A 15,312-nucleotide genomic window follows, 5' to 3' on the forward strand; every position below is an offset into this window, starting at 1 on the left:
ATTGTCTTCATAACCAGAAAACACAGTATGAGTGTGATGCCGTAATGTAGCGAGAATGAGATAGAAGAGAGAGGTGTTTCTATCTAGTTTAGGCACACTAGTACGTATATCATAACAGGAAACATAAAGTAAGCAACAAGTAAACACTGGTCCGAGCTGTGAGGTCAAATGTGTCGAGCCTTGCACTTGGAGTGTAGTGTCGTCGCGAGTCACGGGTTATAGTCTGGTTTTCTCCAAAAAGATTTTTCCCTTTTTAAAACCAAGTTCACTATAACCAATGGCTCTGATACCAATCTGTCACACCCCCAAAATCCACCTGCGGATAACACCCGCTTCGGGGGCGTGACCGACCAGGATCCAGCCACCAATTATACTGAATACTTAAGTTGATAACAAAAGTAATACTTACTAATCATAAGCTTAGCAAATATTAAGTTCAGAGTTTTAAGTTTTGGTTCAAAACAGTACTAAGTAGCGGAAGCATAAATAAAGTAGTAGTTAAACACGTTCATGTTTCAAAATAAGGTATCACCCAACACAAGGGTGAACAGACACTACACGTTCCCAAGCTGCAAGCTCCTTCGTCACTGGTTACCTGCAAAGCATGCAGTAAGGGGTCAACAATAATGCTGAGTGAGTTCACTAGTTGTCCAGTTTTAATTACCAAAAACTTTGTTTCACCGGTTAATTTATCCGTTTATACATGCCCTGGGGAGCTACCCCAAAAGTTAGCGACTAAACTGATTTTCCAATACCGAACACTAGGTAACCGTTGCGTATCCGCAGGATGCCCCGATGTCAATGTTCTATCATCATTGACGAAATTCTGAGTACATTAGTTCACGCCCGTCCCAAACCAGGGCACGGTGTGAGGCTGGTAAACACCTAAATAGCGCTATCAACTAATAACCCGTTCGCCTAACCCGGCGACTAATCGGTATTTGTAGTAGGGACTTGAGTGATAGAGTTTCGTTTAGTGCTGTTAGTTGCAATCCGTATAAACAGTAATTAACCAAAAGGTTTCCCAATACCCGGGAAGGAAAAGTAAGTTTTGTTCCCAATAACTAGGGAAGGTATGTAAATGGTATCCCCTTTTACCAGGGGATAGGGTTGTTAGTCTCGTGTCCCAAACCACCGGGACGCATGCTTTTAAGTTGTGAACTCACCTTGGGTTGCTCGGTAGGTTTAGGTTACTTGTCAATCACGTTGGTCACCACGTCCTAACATGGTTACCGGTATAGGTCAGGTTCGGTGCACAAGCATTCACGTAAAAACATGCACATAACTACCACGTATCATGCATAACAATAAACAGTGGGTTATTGGGCCGGCCTTAACATTCACACATTTAACAGTAACACACAGATCAGTCAACAGCGTAATCCAGTCAACGATAGCCCAAGTTAACAGAATGGCCCAATAACCTAAATGAACAGCCCACTCGCAACCAGCTGGTCTCGAGTCGCAACCAGGTGGTCTTGAGTCGCAACCAGGTGGTTTCGGCTTGTCACGTTATGGTTGCGAGTCGCAACCGTGGTCTCGAGTTGTAACGTGTTGGTTGCGAGTCGCAACCGTCGTAGTCTCGAGTCGAAATCTCGTGGTTTCGACTTGTCATGCTTTGGTTGCGAGTCGCAATGGTGCGGTTTCGAGTCGGAATGCTGTCGTTGCGAGTCGTAATCTGTCACTTTCATATACACGTGATGATGCAGGCATGACAGTCTAAATTGTACACATGAAATCAGACCCATATTTGGAAACAGCCAATAAGGTTTCTACAAACACTTTGCCTAATCTGAGTATTAGAAATCTTAGATCAAACTTTTCCATTTTTACATCTTTAAGTCATATTCAAGCAAGTTCATCCTATCTTCATATTTTTCTAGGGTTTTCACAATAACAAATCACACATTTATGAACCAAAAATTTCATGCTTTCAACAAGATTATCATGGCAAGAACAAAGAACATACAACATATAGCCGAAATCTTATGTTTAGCATCATCATCTTAGTAAGAACTTTAAAGCATAGTATAGTTGGCTATGAACACTTGTAAACTACCATTATCAAGTCATTTTCAAACATGTCATCATATATTTTCAATCTTTACAAAACAACCTAATGATCATACATAAACCTACTAACCAAACATTTTTCTAGTTTATACACATATCATTCAAGCAAGAATACAAGGCATTTATCACATACTAACCGGTTAAGAAGGAGGAGAAAGAGAAGCCGAAAACAAAGGAAGAAAATGAGAGGAGATGAAGTGTCCGAGTGATCCGAGATTTCTTGACCGATATTCCTACCGCTTGCTCCAAGCTTGTACCGATTTTTGTAGAAGAAAAGTAGTGTTTGTAGAGGGTTTCTAGTGAAAGAGTTTTAGGAGTGTTTGTGTGTGTAAAGTGAAAGAATTGGGGAAAGGTGGGATATATATACACAAGAGGGGGGGGGGTCACGAGTTGGGCTTGGGGTTTCGGCCCAAGCCGGTTTCGGCTCAAGAGCCCACTCGAGACCGAGTGGCCCACTCGCAACCGCCCGGTTGCGAGTCATGGTCTCGGGTCGCGGTTACGGCTCTCATACATACATATATATTACATACACACAACACATAAAATGCATAAAGGGTCACGTTTTCATTTAATAATATTTATATACACAAAATATTACAAGGTGATCGTTCGGAAAAACCTCGAGTGTCACATTATCCCCAAGTTTTAAGAACTTTCGTCCCGAAAGTTGAAGCAGCCACTGCCAAGCTAGCGTGTTTTAACGGGGTGTCACAGAATATAAATTCAATCCCAGCCGTATATCAAATCAGAAAGTACAGATAGCTTTTACTGGGCTCCTAATCTGGAACGAAGGTTTTAATAACCTATTAGAATCATAACGGGTCTTTAATCAAGCTTAGACTTAGGACGGTTAGTTTTCAAAAGGAATACACGGTTCAAACGCATGATAAAGCGAAGACCGGTTTTAGAATATGGTTTTGACCCGACAAGCTTGCATGCTTGTTTAATATGGGTAACTTAATCACATTCTAGATTTTGAGATAATAACGATTTGGTTTGACCCGTTTCGGCTAATACATGCAAACTAGTCACATAAGCCGATCCGAACGCGAAACATGCGTAATGGGTAACCATACGAGTCACGAACATGTTCCATAAGTTAATATGCCTTTGATATGTTGTGATATCAGTAGGATATCTTCCATTATGCCCGAAAATGAGTTTAAAACCAACTTATGTCCCGTAGGGGTATTTTGGTCATTTTAAAGGTTATATAGGAGGTTAGATAGTAATCTGAGTTTCGGGTCTGATTAAATCAGTAAAAATACTTAATTTACCAAGTTATATCATTTGGGTATAACCTATAGGTGAAATTTATCACTTATAACCAAACTATGCATCTTAAGGGCATTTTGGTAATTTCACATAGGCTTAAAAAGGTAAAAACTAGAATTCTGAGTTTAAGACTTTTGCTTACTGCTAAAGTATGAAAATTTACTTAAAACATCAGTAGGTATCAAGTCTTATAGATTTAAAATGGTTTCAATATATACTATGCGTTAAAAACGCTTAAATAGGTGATTTTGAGTTATTTCCGGGTTCTCAAAGGGAAGCTGATATTTTTATTATTCTAGAAGGCTCAAAATACTTTATTTATCATATTAGATCCGTATAAAAAGGTTTGGGGTCAAAAGGTTTTGTAAAACTCATTTTATAGCCTAAAAGGGCAAAATCGGCAATTACCGAATCAAGCTTAAAACTCTAGGTTACGACCAGCCTAAAAATAAATAAAAATCTTCAATAATCCCAAAATATTATATTACATCAGTGGGTAATAAGTTTGGTATTAAAAATTGGGTTTAGATAGGCTATATGCTAATCGTACGGTTTATTTATCGAAAAGCTTCTTAATTACGCTAATGAGCATATCTCCTAATCTAGACCTCAAACTGATGTGAAATTTTATGGACATGCTTATAGATCAGTAATAAAGGTTTTAGTCCTTTCACATCTTCAAAAATATTGTTTTAACATTAAAGGGGATTATGGTCACATTTAGGCATTATGGAAACATGCGATGGTCTTTAATTCTAAAGAACCAAGTAGTATAACTTTGGGAGGTTATACTATCATACAACATGGTCACAAAGGACCCTAAGGCATAAATAAACTCAAGCTAATTCGGGTCAGAACTGAAAGTCAAAGCAAAGGTCAAACTTTGCGACTTTCGGTCGCGAACCGAGCCTATACTTAGAATTGTCGGGTTGAATCATGCTTAGACATGATCAACTAATATTTACCAAGTCATTAAAGTGACAAAACTGATTTTAAAGATTTTATATCTTTAGTTATGAATTTTATTTAAAACAAACCCGATTGACTTTAATTTGACCCGACAATTAAACTAAGTAAACGTGGTAATTAGGAGATGCCCTTTAGAGGGTTAAACACCTACCTAATTACGATCACGTAGCCATGTTCAACGCGAACCATGGCTCAACCGATTAAAAGTCAAAGTGTTTATCGATAACGCTTGACTTTTCGGTTTAAACGCTAAACAAATAACTAAGCATGAAAGGAATCACTTACAAAAGTCCAAAGGACTTGGATGAGGTTCTCAAGAAGCTTAAGACCCTCAAAGATTGCAGAGAATTCAGAATGGAATGAATGGTGCAAGTGAAACCCAAAACCAAGGGGGTATATATAGGTTTTTGAGAACTGTTAGGATCGTTCCTGTAACACCCTAGTTACTAAATTACGGTTTTATATGAAATTACCACAATTAGATGTGTAGTTAAGACCACACATATTATATAAATGCGGGTTTATTAAAACTTTTAACAAATCATAAGTTATTCAACATAACTTAATCGAGTTCGTTGTTTAAAATTTACAACGTGGCAATGTGCGGAAACGTGTATCTATATCGTGTTCGGTTCTTCGTTGAGCTTGATCGTCTTCCGGCATCCAAAAGTACCTACATTTCAATAACATGAAATGCTTTAGTCATACAGGACTTAAAACGTGTCTAGACGAGTCCGAGAAACAAATGATAACAAAAACAAAATTTCAACCTGACCTCCACCGTAAATTACGGTGGCACCGTAATTTACGGTGGCCACTGGTTTTACATGCCCCTACCGTAAACCAGTAGGGGGCCACCGTAAGGCTTTTCATCTCCACCGTAAATTACGGTGGCACCGTAATTTACGGTGGACCCTGCATCCAGTTTCCCATTTTTGCCGTAATTTGACACGAAATTTTCCGTATCTTTCAAACCGCTTGTCCGTTTGGCCTACCGTTTCTTCCTTCGTGTTTGTAATTTGACTCTCCATCATTTGGAGTCAAAATCCGACATTCGGCTTAACAAAATTTAAGACTTCTAAGTCTTCGGCTTATTACCCTTTATACCAAATTTTGACCCGGTTATGCATTTTACCAAATAAACGTATTTATTTGATTCCTATATTTCATACGCTTCATCAAATAATTGTGATATACCATATTAGGTTCTAATCATAGGTTTATTCACAAATTAAACCCGTTTTCACTAGTATGCTCATTTTGACCCGTTAAGGATATTTTAAGCACTTTCGAGCCTAAAGACGCTTTCGATTGCTTCTAGTATTCCATCACCACATTTCTTACCCTATAATATCCCACCTCGGCTATATTAAGGTGGGTTTCTTGTGGTGATCTTACATATCCCAAATTTTACCTCTAGAATTCATATTTTACGGCAAAACTCTAATAGTGCCATTTGACTAAAAATAATACCTCTTTGAGCTTCTATACTCATTCTAAGTATCTACCTAATCATAGAACTTGTTTCCAAACAACCTTTAAAGGTTGTTTGTTCGAATTAGCCAACAAGGGCGTTTTGGTCAATTTTGTTCTTTTTACTACGAAAGACTCTCTTTCCCATTTATTCGACCAAAATAGCATATTAAACTACAACATGAATATGCGTACCTGGCCCGGATCAACAAGTAGACCCGATTTATACATTGTTTTCATTATCACACAATCAATAGTGATGAGATTTTTCTGATTTGCTAATCGGTCCTGTTAGCATAAGACTTGACAACCATATTAGTCGATATTGTCAAATGGCGTTATCACACCATTTGACCCGTTTGGCCTATAAGATTTGGCATTTTCAATAGTAGCAAAACATGGTTACTAATTGCCAATTTGTTCATCCGACCCATTTCGGATTTTTGCTACTAGACCCCTTTTTCTCTTAAACTCCTTTCTTATGTTTTCACCCGTTTGGCTTACGCCACGGGTGCCCCTTTTTAACTCCAATTTTACTTTAGCCAATACTTGACTAAATTTCCATTTTTACTCATTTTCTCGTTATTAGTTGCAGTTAAAATAATCTTAACGAAAGCTTCTTAGTTAATAGTCATTACATGACTAAATTACCGCTTCATCTCTTTTTACCATTATACATGGTTTTTATCATTTTTGTTTGTTCCGACTGATGTTAATAACGTCGGAACCCTTAATCCGAATATTATAATAATCGCATTAGTAGTTTACAAAATAATGCATATTCTACAAAAAGGATGTAAGCGTCGCTTACCTTGCATCCGATTATGCTCTTTTTCCCATACACGAACCGTTTGACCCGTTCCTTGCCCAAGTCTCCTTCTAGCTTGTCAAGAGTCAAACTATCATTATGATTCGTAAGATGGTTAGATTAGTCATCAACATTATGACTATTTCATCTTACGGACTTTATGTCGAAGCCTATATTCGACTTCATCGTTAGTAAACTTAGCTTATTAAAGTTAACTACTTTCAATCACATGATTTACGACATTAAGTCTAAATCAACATGATGATTAGAACTTTTCTTGTTTCATATTTCGCCTACCTTGCCCTATTATTCAAATGTGGTTTTCACTAGAAATTTCAACATCTTAACTTTCATTGAGGCATTTCATCAAACACCTATTGGGCAGAATTTTACACATTTACAAACTAGTTCATAACTAGTCATTTTTTACCAAGATTCACATCAAAACAATCCCTCTATGTGTTGGTGCACTACATCTGTTGATTCCGTCTAAGTGTCTAGAATCATGTCTTATACCATATTGTATAGCATAGGGCTCGAAATACGAGAAAACAGGAGTCTGTATAGGTTTTAGATTGTCGGGTCGCTTTTAGGGTCATGATATGGTCGGGTCGCTCATTTGTCACCTTGGGTCGCTTATGTGTACATGTATGGACCGCTCATGTGTCACTTGACCACATGAGCGGCTCCAGAACACTATAAATAGGTCCATGAGCGATTCCAGAGATAGAGGTCTTGAATTCCACGCCGAAGCTCTGCCGGTGTGACGTTTGAACTGTAAAACGTTTATATTCAATACAAAAGAGAGTTAAAAGGAAGATCGTGCTATTTCTACTTGTTTTTCTTATTATTCCGCATCTGAAGAGCAAGAGCAAATCTCTGAACGACTCGGTTGGGTCAACACACGATCCTACAAGTGGTATCAGAGCCACGGAGGAGATTTTCTACAGAAAATAGCCGGTTTTAAGTGTTGTTTCTTATTTCTACACCTTCTTTTCTAATTTCAAGAAAATTTCTCGGTCAAAAATCGTTCAAGTTCTCACAGACTGTTCATCATAGTACCGAGATAAACCCTTAGAAATTCCAGATCAAATATCAGCTTAAAAACAGTTCAAAACAAGTTTGAAATGTGGATCGCTCGAGATGACATCAGCATGGATCGCTTTTAGGTATTAGGTGGAACCGCTCATTCATACATTTCATTACCTGGAACCGCTTATTTGACTCATTGGATCGCTCATTTAGACAAGTTGAACCGCTCATAGGGATGTTTTAGTTCGCTTATTCGGTTTGTTAGATCGCTGATTTGGATTTCGTGAACCGTTTTTTCATACATTACTTTGAATCGCTTTTAAGTTCACACCTCAGGACCGCTCCAAGGAAAAGTGTTGAATCGCTCCAAAACATTGTTTTCTGGATCGCTTATTTGGATCAACGAGGATCGCTTTTTCGAACAAAGTATGGATCGAGTATTTGACATTGTGTTTGGATCGCTTTTGTGATAATAGTTGAATCGCTTTTCTGACAGTAACTTTGAAATACGTGCTAAGTCGACATGGATTCTAGTTTTTATAACGCCTTTGCTACACCAACAACTCCAGCCACAATTGCACAAGCCATGAGTATTGAAAACGAAACGGGAACTACTCAGAAACCTCCGAAACTGATGAGTATAGAAGAATACTTTGGATGGAAAGATCGGTTTGAAAACTGGGTTCAGGCAAATCATCTCAGATCGTGGGAATGCATTTTAGAAGAGTACAAATTGCCTAAAACTGAATTGCAAGTTACTAAACAAATATCTGAATTTTCAGATCAAGAACGGGCAATGTACAAGGCAGAAAAGATGATGATTAGCTTGTTACAGCAGGCAGTTAAAGAAGACATATTCATTTTGCTACAGCATGACAAAACTGCTAAATCAATTTGGGATGCCCTTAAAGCAAAATTCGAGGGTAGTGAAAGCATGCTCAAAAGCAAGAAGGCTTTGCTTAAAAAGGAATTTGATTTATTCAGCAGTTTGCCAGGAGAGGATACTAAAAGGCTAATTGAGAGATATTGCCATTTAGTGCGTTCGTTATCAATATTGGGAGTTGAAAAAGGTCGAGAGGAATGGGTTGAAAAATTGGCTGATGCGTTACCTCAGAAAGAGTGGGGAACGTATTTGATGATACTGAAGAACACAGGTGTTTATGATAGATTAACTATCGGGCAGTTTATTGAGAAGTTAGAGGGGCAAGATCTAGAACAACAAAAGATAGCCCGGATGAATAGCCCAGGTGGTCAACAAGATGTTAAAATGTACTATAAAGGAAGTGTTCCAGTTTCTGAAGCTGAAAGAAGTCCAAAGATTCAAACCGCTTTCAGTGCTGGAGATTCATCTGAGAAAGCTGATCAGGGTCCAAACAAGATTAGCAGCGGGTTTTCATTGTTTCCAAGTGTGAATCCGAAAGAGACCAACACAGGTTTTCAGTCTCAGAGTACAAAAACCGGAAATGGATATATAATTCAGTGCAACATAGCTCTCAACCTTCCAGAAGGTCAAAGCTTCTCTGAAGACACTGCTAAAGACCATATGGCACTTCTGGGTTCAGTTCTGTTATCCTATGAAGGTCTAGTTGCTGGTAGAATTGGAAATCCTATGCTCACCAAAGAGGATTACGACCAAATAGATGCTGAGGAAATGGAACTTATGGATATCAAATGGTGTCTTGCGAGTGTTCTTCGTCGAGCTGAGAAATTCAAAACTATTACTGGGAGAAATGACTTTCTTGATGCACATGTGTCTACTTTAGGTTTTGATAAATCTAAAGTTACGTGTTTTCGTTGCAGGGAGAAAGGCCATTTCAAGCGGGAATGCAAAGGAAGAGAAGTTAGTGGAGCACAGAATCCATTCGGGAAAGATGACTACTACCGCAAAGCTATCTATCAACAAGTTGGTCAATCCCAGGAACCTCAGACAGCTCACGGAAGAAAAATTGAAGATTCCAAAAGAGCATGTGTGGTAGATTTCAGCTGGAGTGACTACATATCATCTGATGCTACAGCAGAACGAGTTATTGATCAAGATGATGAGAAACTACCAGATGGTTTCAGTTGGGATATGTTTGTAGATGAAAAGGGAGGATTTAAAGCTTTCATTGCAAAGATCGTCCGAGAGCCAAATTTGTTTGCTACATGGATGAGATCTATTGGAGAGATTGTATCTAGTGGTGATGAAAAATCTGTGTCATCAGACAATAGTTCAGATAGTACTGATGGACTTTCAGAACACTCTGGAGATGTTACAGATGGTTCAGATGAAACTGTGCAAGAACAGGATATTGCATTTGACAAAACACCATCGATTTCTGATGTATCAGATGGTGATTCTGATAAGTCTGTACTTTTTGATCAATCACCTGATCTAAGCAGCAGCGATGATGAAGAAGAGAAACATATAAATGTTGCAAAATCTCAATTATCTCCTAATAGTTTTCATTTCTATTTTGCAGAAAAAATGGAGAAACTGAAAGAGGAACAAGATGAAAAAGATAAACAATCTGAATTTGAAGGTGAATTTCAGAATGTTGAAAGTGTTGTTGAGAAGATTAATGAAAAGGTGATCGAAGTAGAAAAGGTGATCGAAGTCGAGAAAGTGGTAGAAGTTGTGAAAACAGTCGAAGTTGAAAAAATTATTGAAGTCATCAAGCCTTGTGAGAAGTGTTTGGAAGCCTGCAAAGAGTGTACAGCAAAAGATGAAATCATAGCTGAGTACGAGAAAAAGAAAGAGCAGTTATTGTTCAATCTCAATTATGTGAAGGAATCGTACGATGTATTGAACAAAACAGTTACTGGTCTTCAAAAGACAAACACAGAAAGAGAACAGGCGATGACAATGATGAATGCAACTTTAATGTCGAAGCAAAAAGCTATAAATTTTTACATTGAAGAAAGTGCCAAATGGAAGCAAGAGTTGGAGAAGGAAAAGATTGAAAATGAGAGGATTAGGAGGTTATTGTTGAGTTATTCTACCTCTGATTATGTTATTGATCGAGTTTACCCAACTGTTGCAGGTATGGAAGCTTTTCAAGACGAGAAGCTAACGAAGAAGAAAGACTGTGGTAAGAAACCGACTGTTAGCTATAACAAGTGTCCGCCTCCAATTTGGGATGGGTATTCACCTAGGAAACCAAATGAGGAAAAGCTTGCAAAAGCAGTCAATATACAGCTTAAAACAGACAAAACTGACGTCTTACCAGAAAATATTGATGTGACATTTACATCGTCCGATACCGATCATGAGTCTGTTCTAATCAAAAAGGTGGTCGATCAGGTGTTGGATACTGATGAGGAGACAGAGTTAAAATCTGAGTCTGGAGAGTCAAAGTCGTCTGTCAACAGTCAAAATTCGTCGGTTAAACAGTCGTATAGTAAAGAGTTTTTGTTATCAAAAGCTGATTTGAATGATGAAACATTCGAAGTTGTTTATACTTTGAATGGTTCTGACAAATTATATTACAACAAAGAATTTCCAATTTTTAGTGTTAAAACGGATCTAATCAACAAAACTTTTAAACTTATAGAGGTTAATTTTTCTGAGTTGAAAGTTTCACAAAATTTTGAAAAACCTAAAAAATATACTTCCAGAGTTCAACAGCGTTTAAACAAAAAAAAAGGTTACAATTCTGGTCCTGGTTTTACAAAGAAATCTAACCAAAATCGTAGCTACAAAAAGAAAGGTTTAGGATTTATTCCACTAGAAGATGATAAAAATATGAAAAATTCTAAAAAAATATCTGAATTTGTGACAGGTGGAAGCTCGGAAGACGAACAGCAGAAATCATTTTGGAGACAAACTAACAAAGAGTTTCTAGCTGAAAAGAGAAAGAATGGTACTGGAGTTTTTCATCCGAGAACTGCTCAAGTCTGTATGAAATGCAATGAAGCTGGTCACATTGCATCGGATTGTTCAAAAGATTTCAAGGCAAAACAGGGAGCTTCTCAGAGGATGAAAGACAAAGTTGAAGAAAATGCTGAAAAATCCAAAATGTCTAAGAATTCGAAAAATGAAGTTGGAGAATGTTCACAAAAGAACAATTATGAGAAGAAAGGAAAGGACAACCAGGTCTGGGTTGCAAAGAAAGATGAAGTAAATGTCGGCGATGAATCTGGTTCCACAAAGCCAGAGGAGCCACAGGTTGAAAAGAAGATTTTGGTAAATGATGAGGAGTTTCCATCATTGAAGTTTGACGAAGTAAAGAAGAAAGTGGGAAAAACTGAGATTTCGAATCAGTTCTACAAAGAAAAGAATGATTTTGATGTCGAAAAAACATTCAACGGGAATGTTAAAAAGATATTTGGGAAAATGTTGAGTGGAAGAGCAAAGGGGGTCAAAGATTTTTACGCTACGAAAAAGGCTACATACAACCCGACTGCTCAGGAGTTGAAATCCATCAAGTCTGAGAAGACTTGGATGGATGTTTGTTTTCCATGATAGTCTGAAGGACTACGCCGGAGATCCCAAGTTTATATCGTGGATCATGAATCGGCATCTTTCTAGTATTTGAGAAGTTTGAATGTTTGTGTTTAATGCTTGAATGTTTTTGTTTGCAGGTTGAAGGACTATGCCGGAGCTTCCAAGATGGTTAGTGCGAAGCAGGAATCGGCATTCTGGTTGAAAATGGTAATGTAGAGGTCACATTCCTACAAGTGGTAACCATTGTATCTACAAGTGGTAATATTGATCCCACAAGTGGTAATTGTGGTTAAATTTTGAGATGTTTGGATACTTTGAAGTGTTTACATTTACAAGTGATACAGAAGGTTCTTAGAGGCAAATGGTAAATCAGGGACATTAATTTGTACTTGATTTACTATTCATGACAAAAGATAGACAAGATGATGAACCACATCCCCGTTTTTAAGATTGATAAACCTACAAGTGGTTGTTATCAACACAAATTCATTTTCCGGAAAAATCATTTTGATTAAAACAAACTTAAGTGTTTTGAAATCTAAATGAGAAAATGATTTGTGATAGGGGGAGTTCAGATTGTTTATGCCTAGTGAATGGCGATTTGATGTGATTCAGTGTCAGTTGTCAAGTTTCTGTATAGTTTGTTTTACTTTTTATGTTTCTAGTAGGTAAAAATTTAGAAGTTTTCAAATTTTCTTTAAAATGTGTTTGCATTTTAGGGGGAGTAGGGAAATTTCAGAAAATCCAAAAACATTTGAAAATTTGAAAAAGCCAAAAACATGATAAAATTTAAAAATGAGTTTTGTTGCGAAAAAGAGGAAATGATAGTACATCAGTGGACTATCACGGCACGCTAAAGAAATGTAAAGTTAAAAAGTGTTAAACGATCTTACTGCGGATGTGTCAGTAGATTTTCGCACATTTAGTAAATTGAAACGAGATATAAACCTAAATCAAACTTGCTTAATTCGTGGGTAACTATTCTTGAATATATGGGTAACCCCCGAAATCTTGTTTGAAAGGTCCCGTATTCTGAGATACTAGGTCTTTATACTCAGTGATATCTGGGGTATTATCCCGGGACTTCTGCTGTATGGAAGTACTGACCTAGTCCCCGGATAATACTTTCTGCTAAAGCTTTGAAACATAAGCTTCGCCCTCAGCATGCTGATGAAACAATAAAATTGATAGTCGCTGCTGTTGAAATGCAAAAAGATCCTCTAAAGGGGACCCACCAAAAGTCGAGCCGTCATCTCTCTGCTGAACGGAAGTTCTGACCTGAGCTCTCACGGTTTCGCATCTACCCTTTACAGATATCAGCTGTGGTATACTCACCTGTAAGACTGAATATTTGGGATCTGGATACGGGAGTATATTCAAGTGGAGTGATACACAATTAAGTTTAAGTCTCTAAAACATTAATATCGTATCTCGAATCAATTGAAATTTGTGTTGAGAATTTAAGAGGACAAACATACTGACAATCTAGGTAAATTGTTTAAAGTTTAAAATGAAATCAAGCTTAACGGTGTTGGTGATTTGTCTCACAAACTGATATGATCCTCTTGCACGAACTCACAAAAATATTGTTTGTAAATAGTTTATTTCTGCATTTTATTTTCTCACCTTGATAAATCCAAAAAGATTTTATGTGTGTTTTAGCATAATTTTGAAAAAGTCAAAAAGATTTTCGACAACTGATATTGGAAAATTGATTTTCAAAATTCCGTGTGCTAAACATGACGAGCAGTATTTGAGGGGGAGTGTTTGTATAAATATATGTGTTTTTGATAAATCTAACCTTCTTCAAGTGGTTCATCACAGTTTGAGTCATATGTTGGTGCACAAGTTGTTGATGTATGATGAATCTAGGAAATTTATTTCTGGGTTAAGATTTTGCAGGTAACCAGGTTTCGAAACTGATAGGAGAGAGCCAAGTTTCGATCCTGGAAATCAATTCTAAAAGTTTATAAAGATTAGATTCTGATTCTGAAGATCATAACAAACTGATGATACTGATGAACTTAAGGAATCAAGAGATCTGATCAAGAGAATTAGAGTGTTTGATTGCCAGACAACGATCCTAAAGATGTTGCTGAAGGACAAAAGAATACCAGCAAATCGAGAGGGGGAGTCTGAAGAAAGAGAGAATGAGAAAGCCCAGAGACTGATCTAGCCTGACGAGGTGAAGATACAGCGTTAAATTCAGAGTGTGATGACGACTCCATCAACATCTGAGGGGGAGTCTGTTGGTGCACTACATCTGTTGATTCCGTCTAAGTGTCTAGAATCATGTCTTATACCATATTGTATAGCATAGGGCTCGAAATACGAGAAAACAGGAGTCTGTATAGGTTTTAGATTGTCGGGTCGCTTTTAGGGTCATGATATGGTCGGGTCGCTCATTTGTCACCTTGGGTCGCTTATGTGTACATGTATGGACCGCTCATGTGTCACTTGACCACATGAGCGGCTCCAGAACACTATAAATAGGTCCATGAGCGATTCCAGAGATAGAGGTCTTGAATTCCACGCCGAAGCTCTGCCGGTGTGACGTTTGAACTGTAAAACGTTTATATTCAATACAAAAGAGAGTTAAAAGGAAGATCGTGCTATTTCTACTTGTTTTTCTTATTATTCCGCATCTGAAGAGCAAGAGCAAATCTCTGAACGACTCGGTTGGGTCAACACACGATCCTACACTATGTCTAGTGTTTGTGAACTACATTTAGAACTTACATCATAACATCAATATTCATTAATTCAACACTCTAAATTAAGTGTTCATCATTTTGTTGTAAAACCCACTTAGCTAGGTATGGTGATTTAACCAAACACCTAAATCATAGCTATTTATTCTAAATCTTCACTTAGGGTTTGTTCCTAAGCAATCCTACATCCCAAATTCAGCCATAACTTCTATGATTTATACATAGATCGTATCATGCAAGATTAATCGATTTTCACAACTTCAAGAATGCTAGAAATTCGACATACCTTACGATCCCCCTGACTTGGTGACCGTTTCTATGTATTCAGATCCGAGTTTGGCTATTGTTTGATCCTCCAATTTGAGGGTTTTGTTGAATTTTAGGGTGAAGCTCCATGGGAGCTTGCTCCTGGCTTCTCTTGTACGCACACACATATATGTGTGTTTGTTTTTATTTATTTACTATAATGATTTTGTATAAAATCATTTTCTAGATATCCAACTTTGGTCCCTCATGTTTGATTCGTTATTAAGTAGGCCACAACC

At 37.5% G+C, this 15,312-nt stretch overlaps 1 long non-coding RNA gene across 2 annotated transcripts; it reads right to left on the minus strand.

Moving 5' to 3' along the window:
* Positions 1 to 4,960: 4,960 nt before the first annotated feature.
* LOC110905252 lies at positions 4,961 to 15,108 on the minus strand. Of its 2 annotated transcripts, none has more exons than XR_002572980.2 (3): positions 15,054 to 15,108; positions 6,602 to 6,689; positions 4,961 to 4,990 (listed from the first exon to the last, which is right to left on the minus strand). It is a non-coding gene; the product is annotated as an uncharacterized LOC110905252 (long non-coding RNA). The 2 variants fall into 2 exon arrangements; XR_002572981.2 differs by lacking the exon at positions 4,961 to 4,990 and adding an exon at positions 5,904 to 6,078.
* Positions 15,109 to 15,312: the final 204 nt, after the last annotated feature.

Source organism: Helianthus annuus, chromosome 14 (assembly GCF_002127325.2).
Source record: "Helianthus annuus cultivar XRQ/B chromosome 14, HanXRQr2.0-SUNRISE, whole genome shotgun sequence".
NCBI classification, from domain to species: Eukaryota; Viridiplantae; Streptophyta; class Magnoliopsida; order Asterales; family Asteraceae; genus Helianthus; species Helianthus annuus.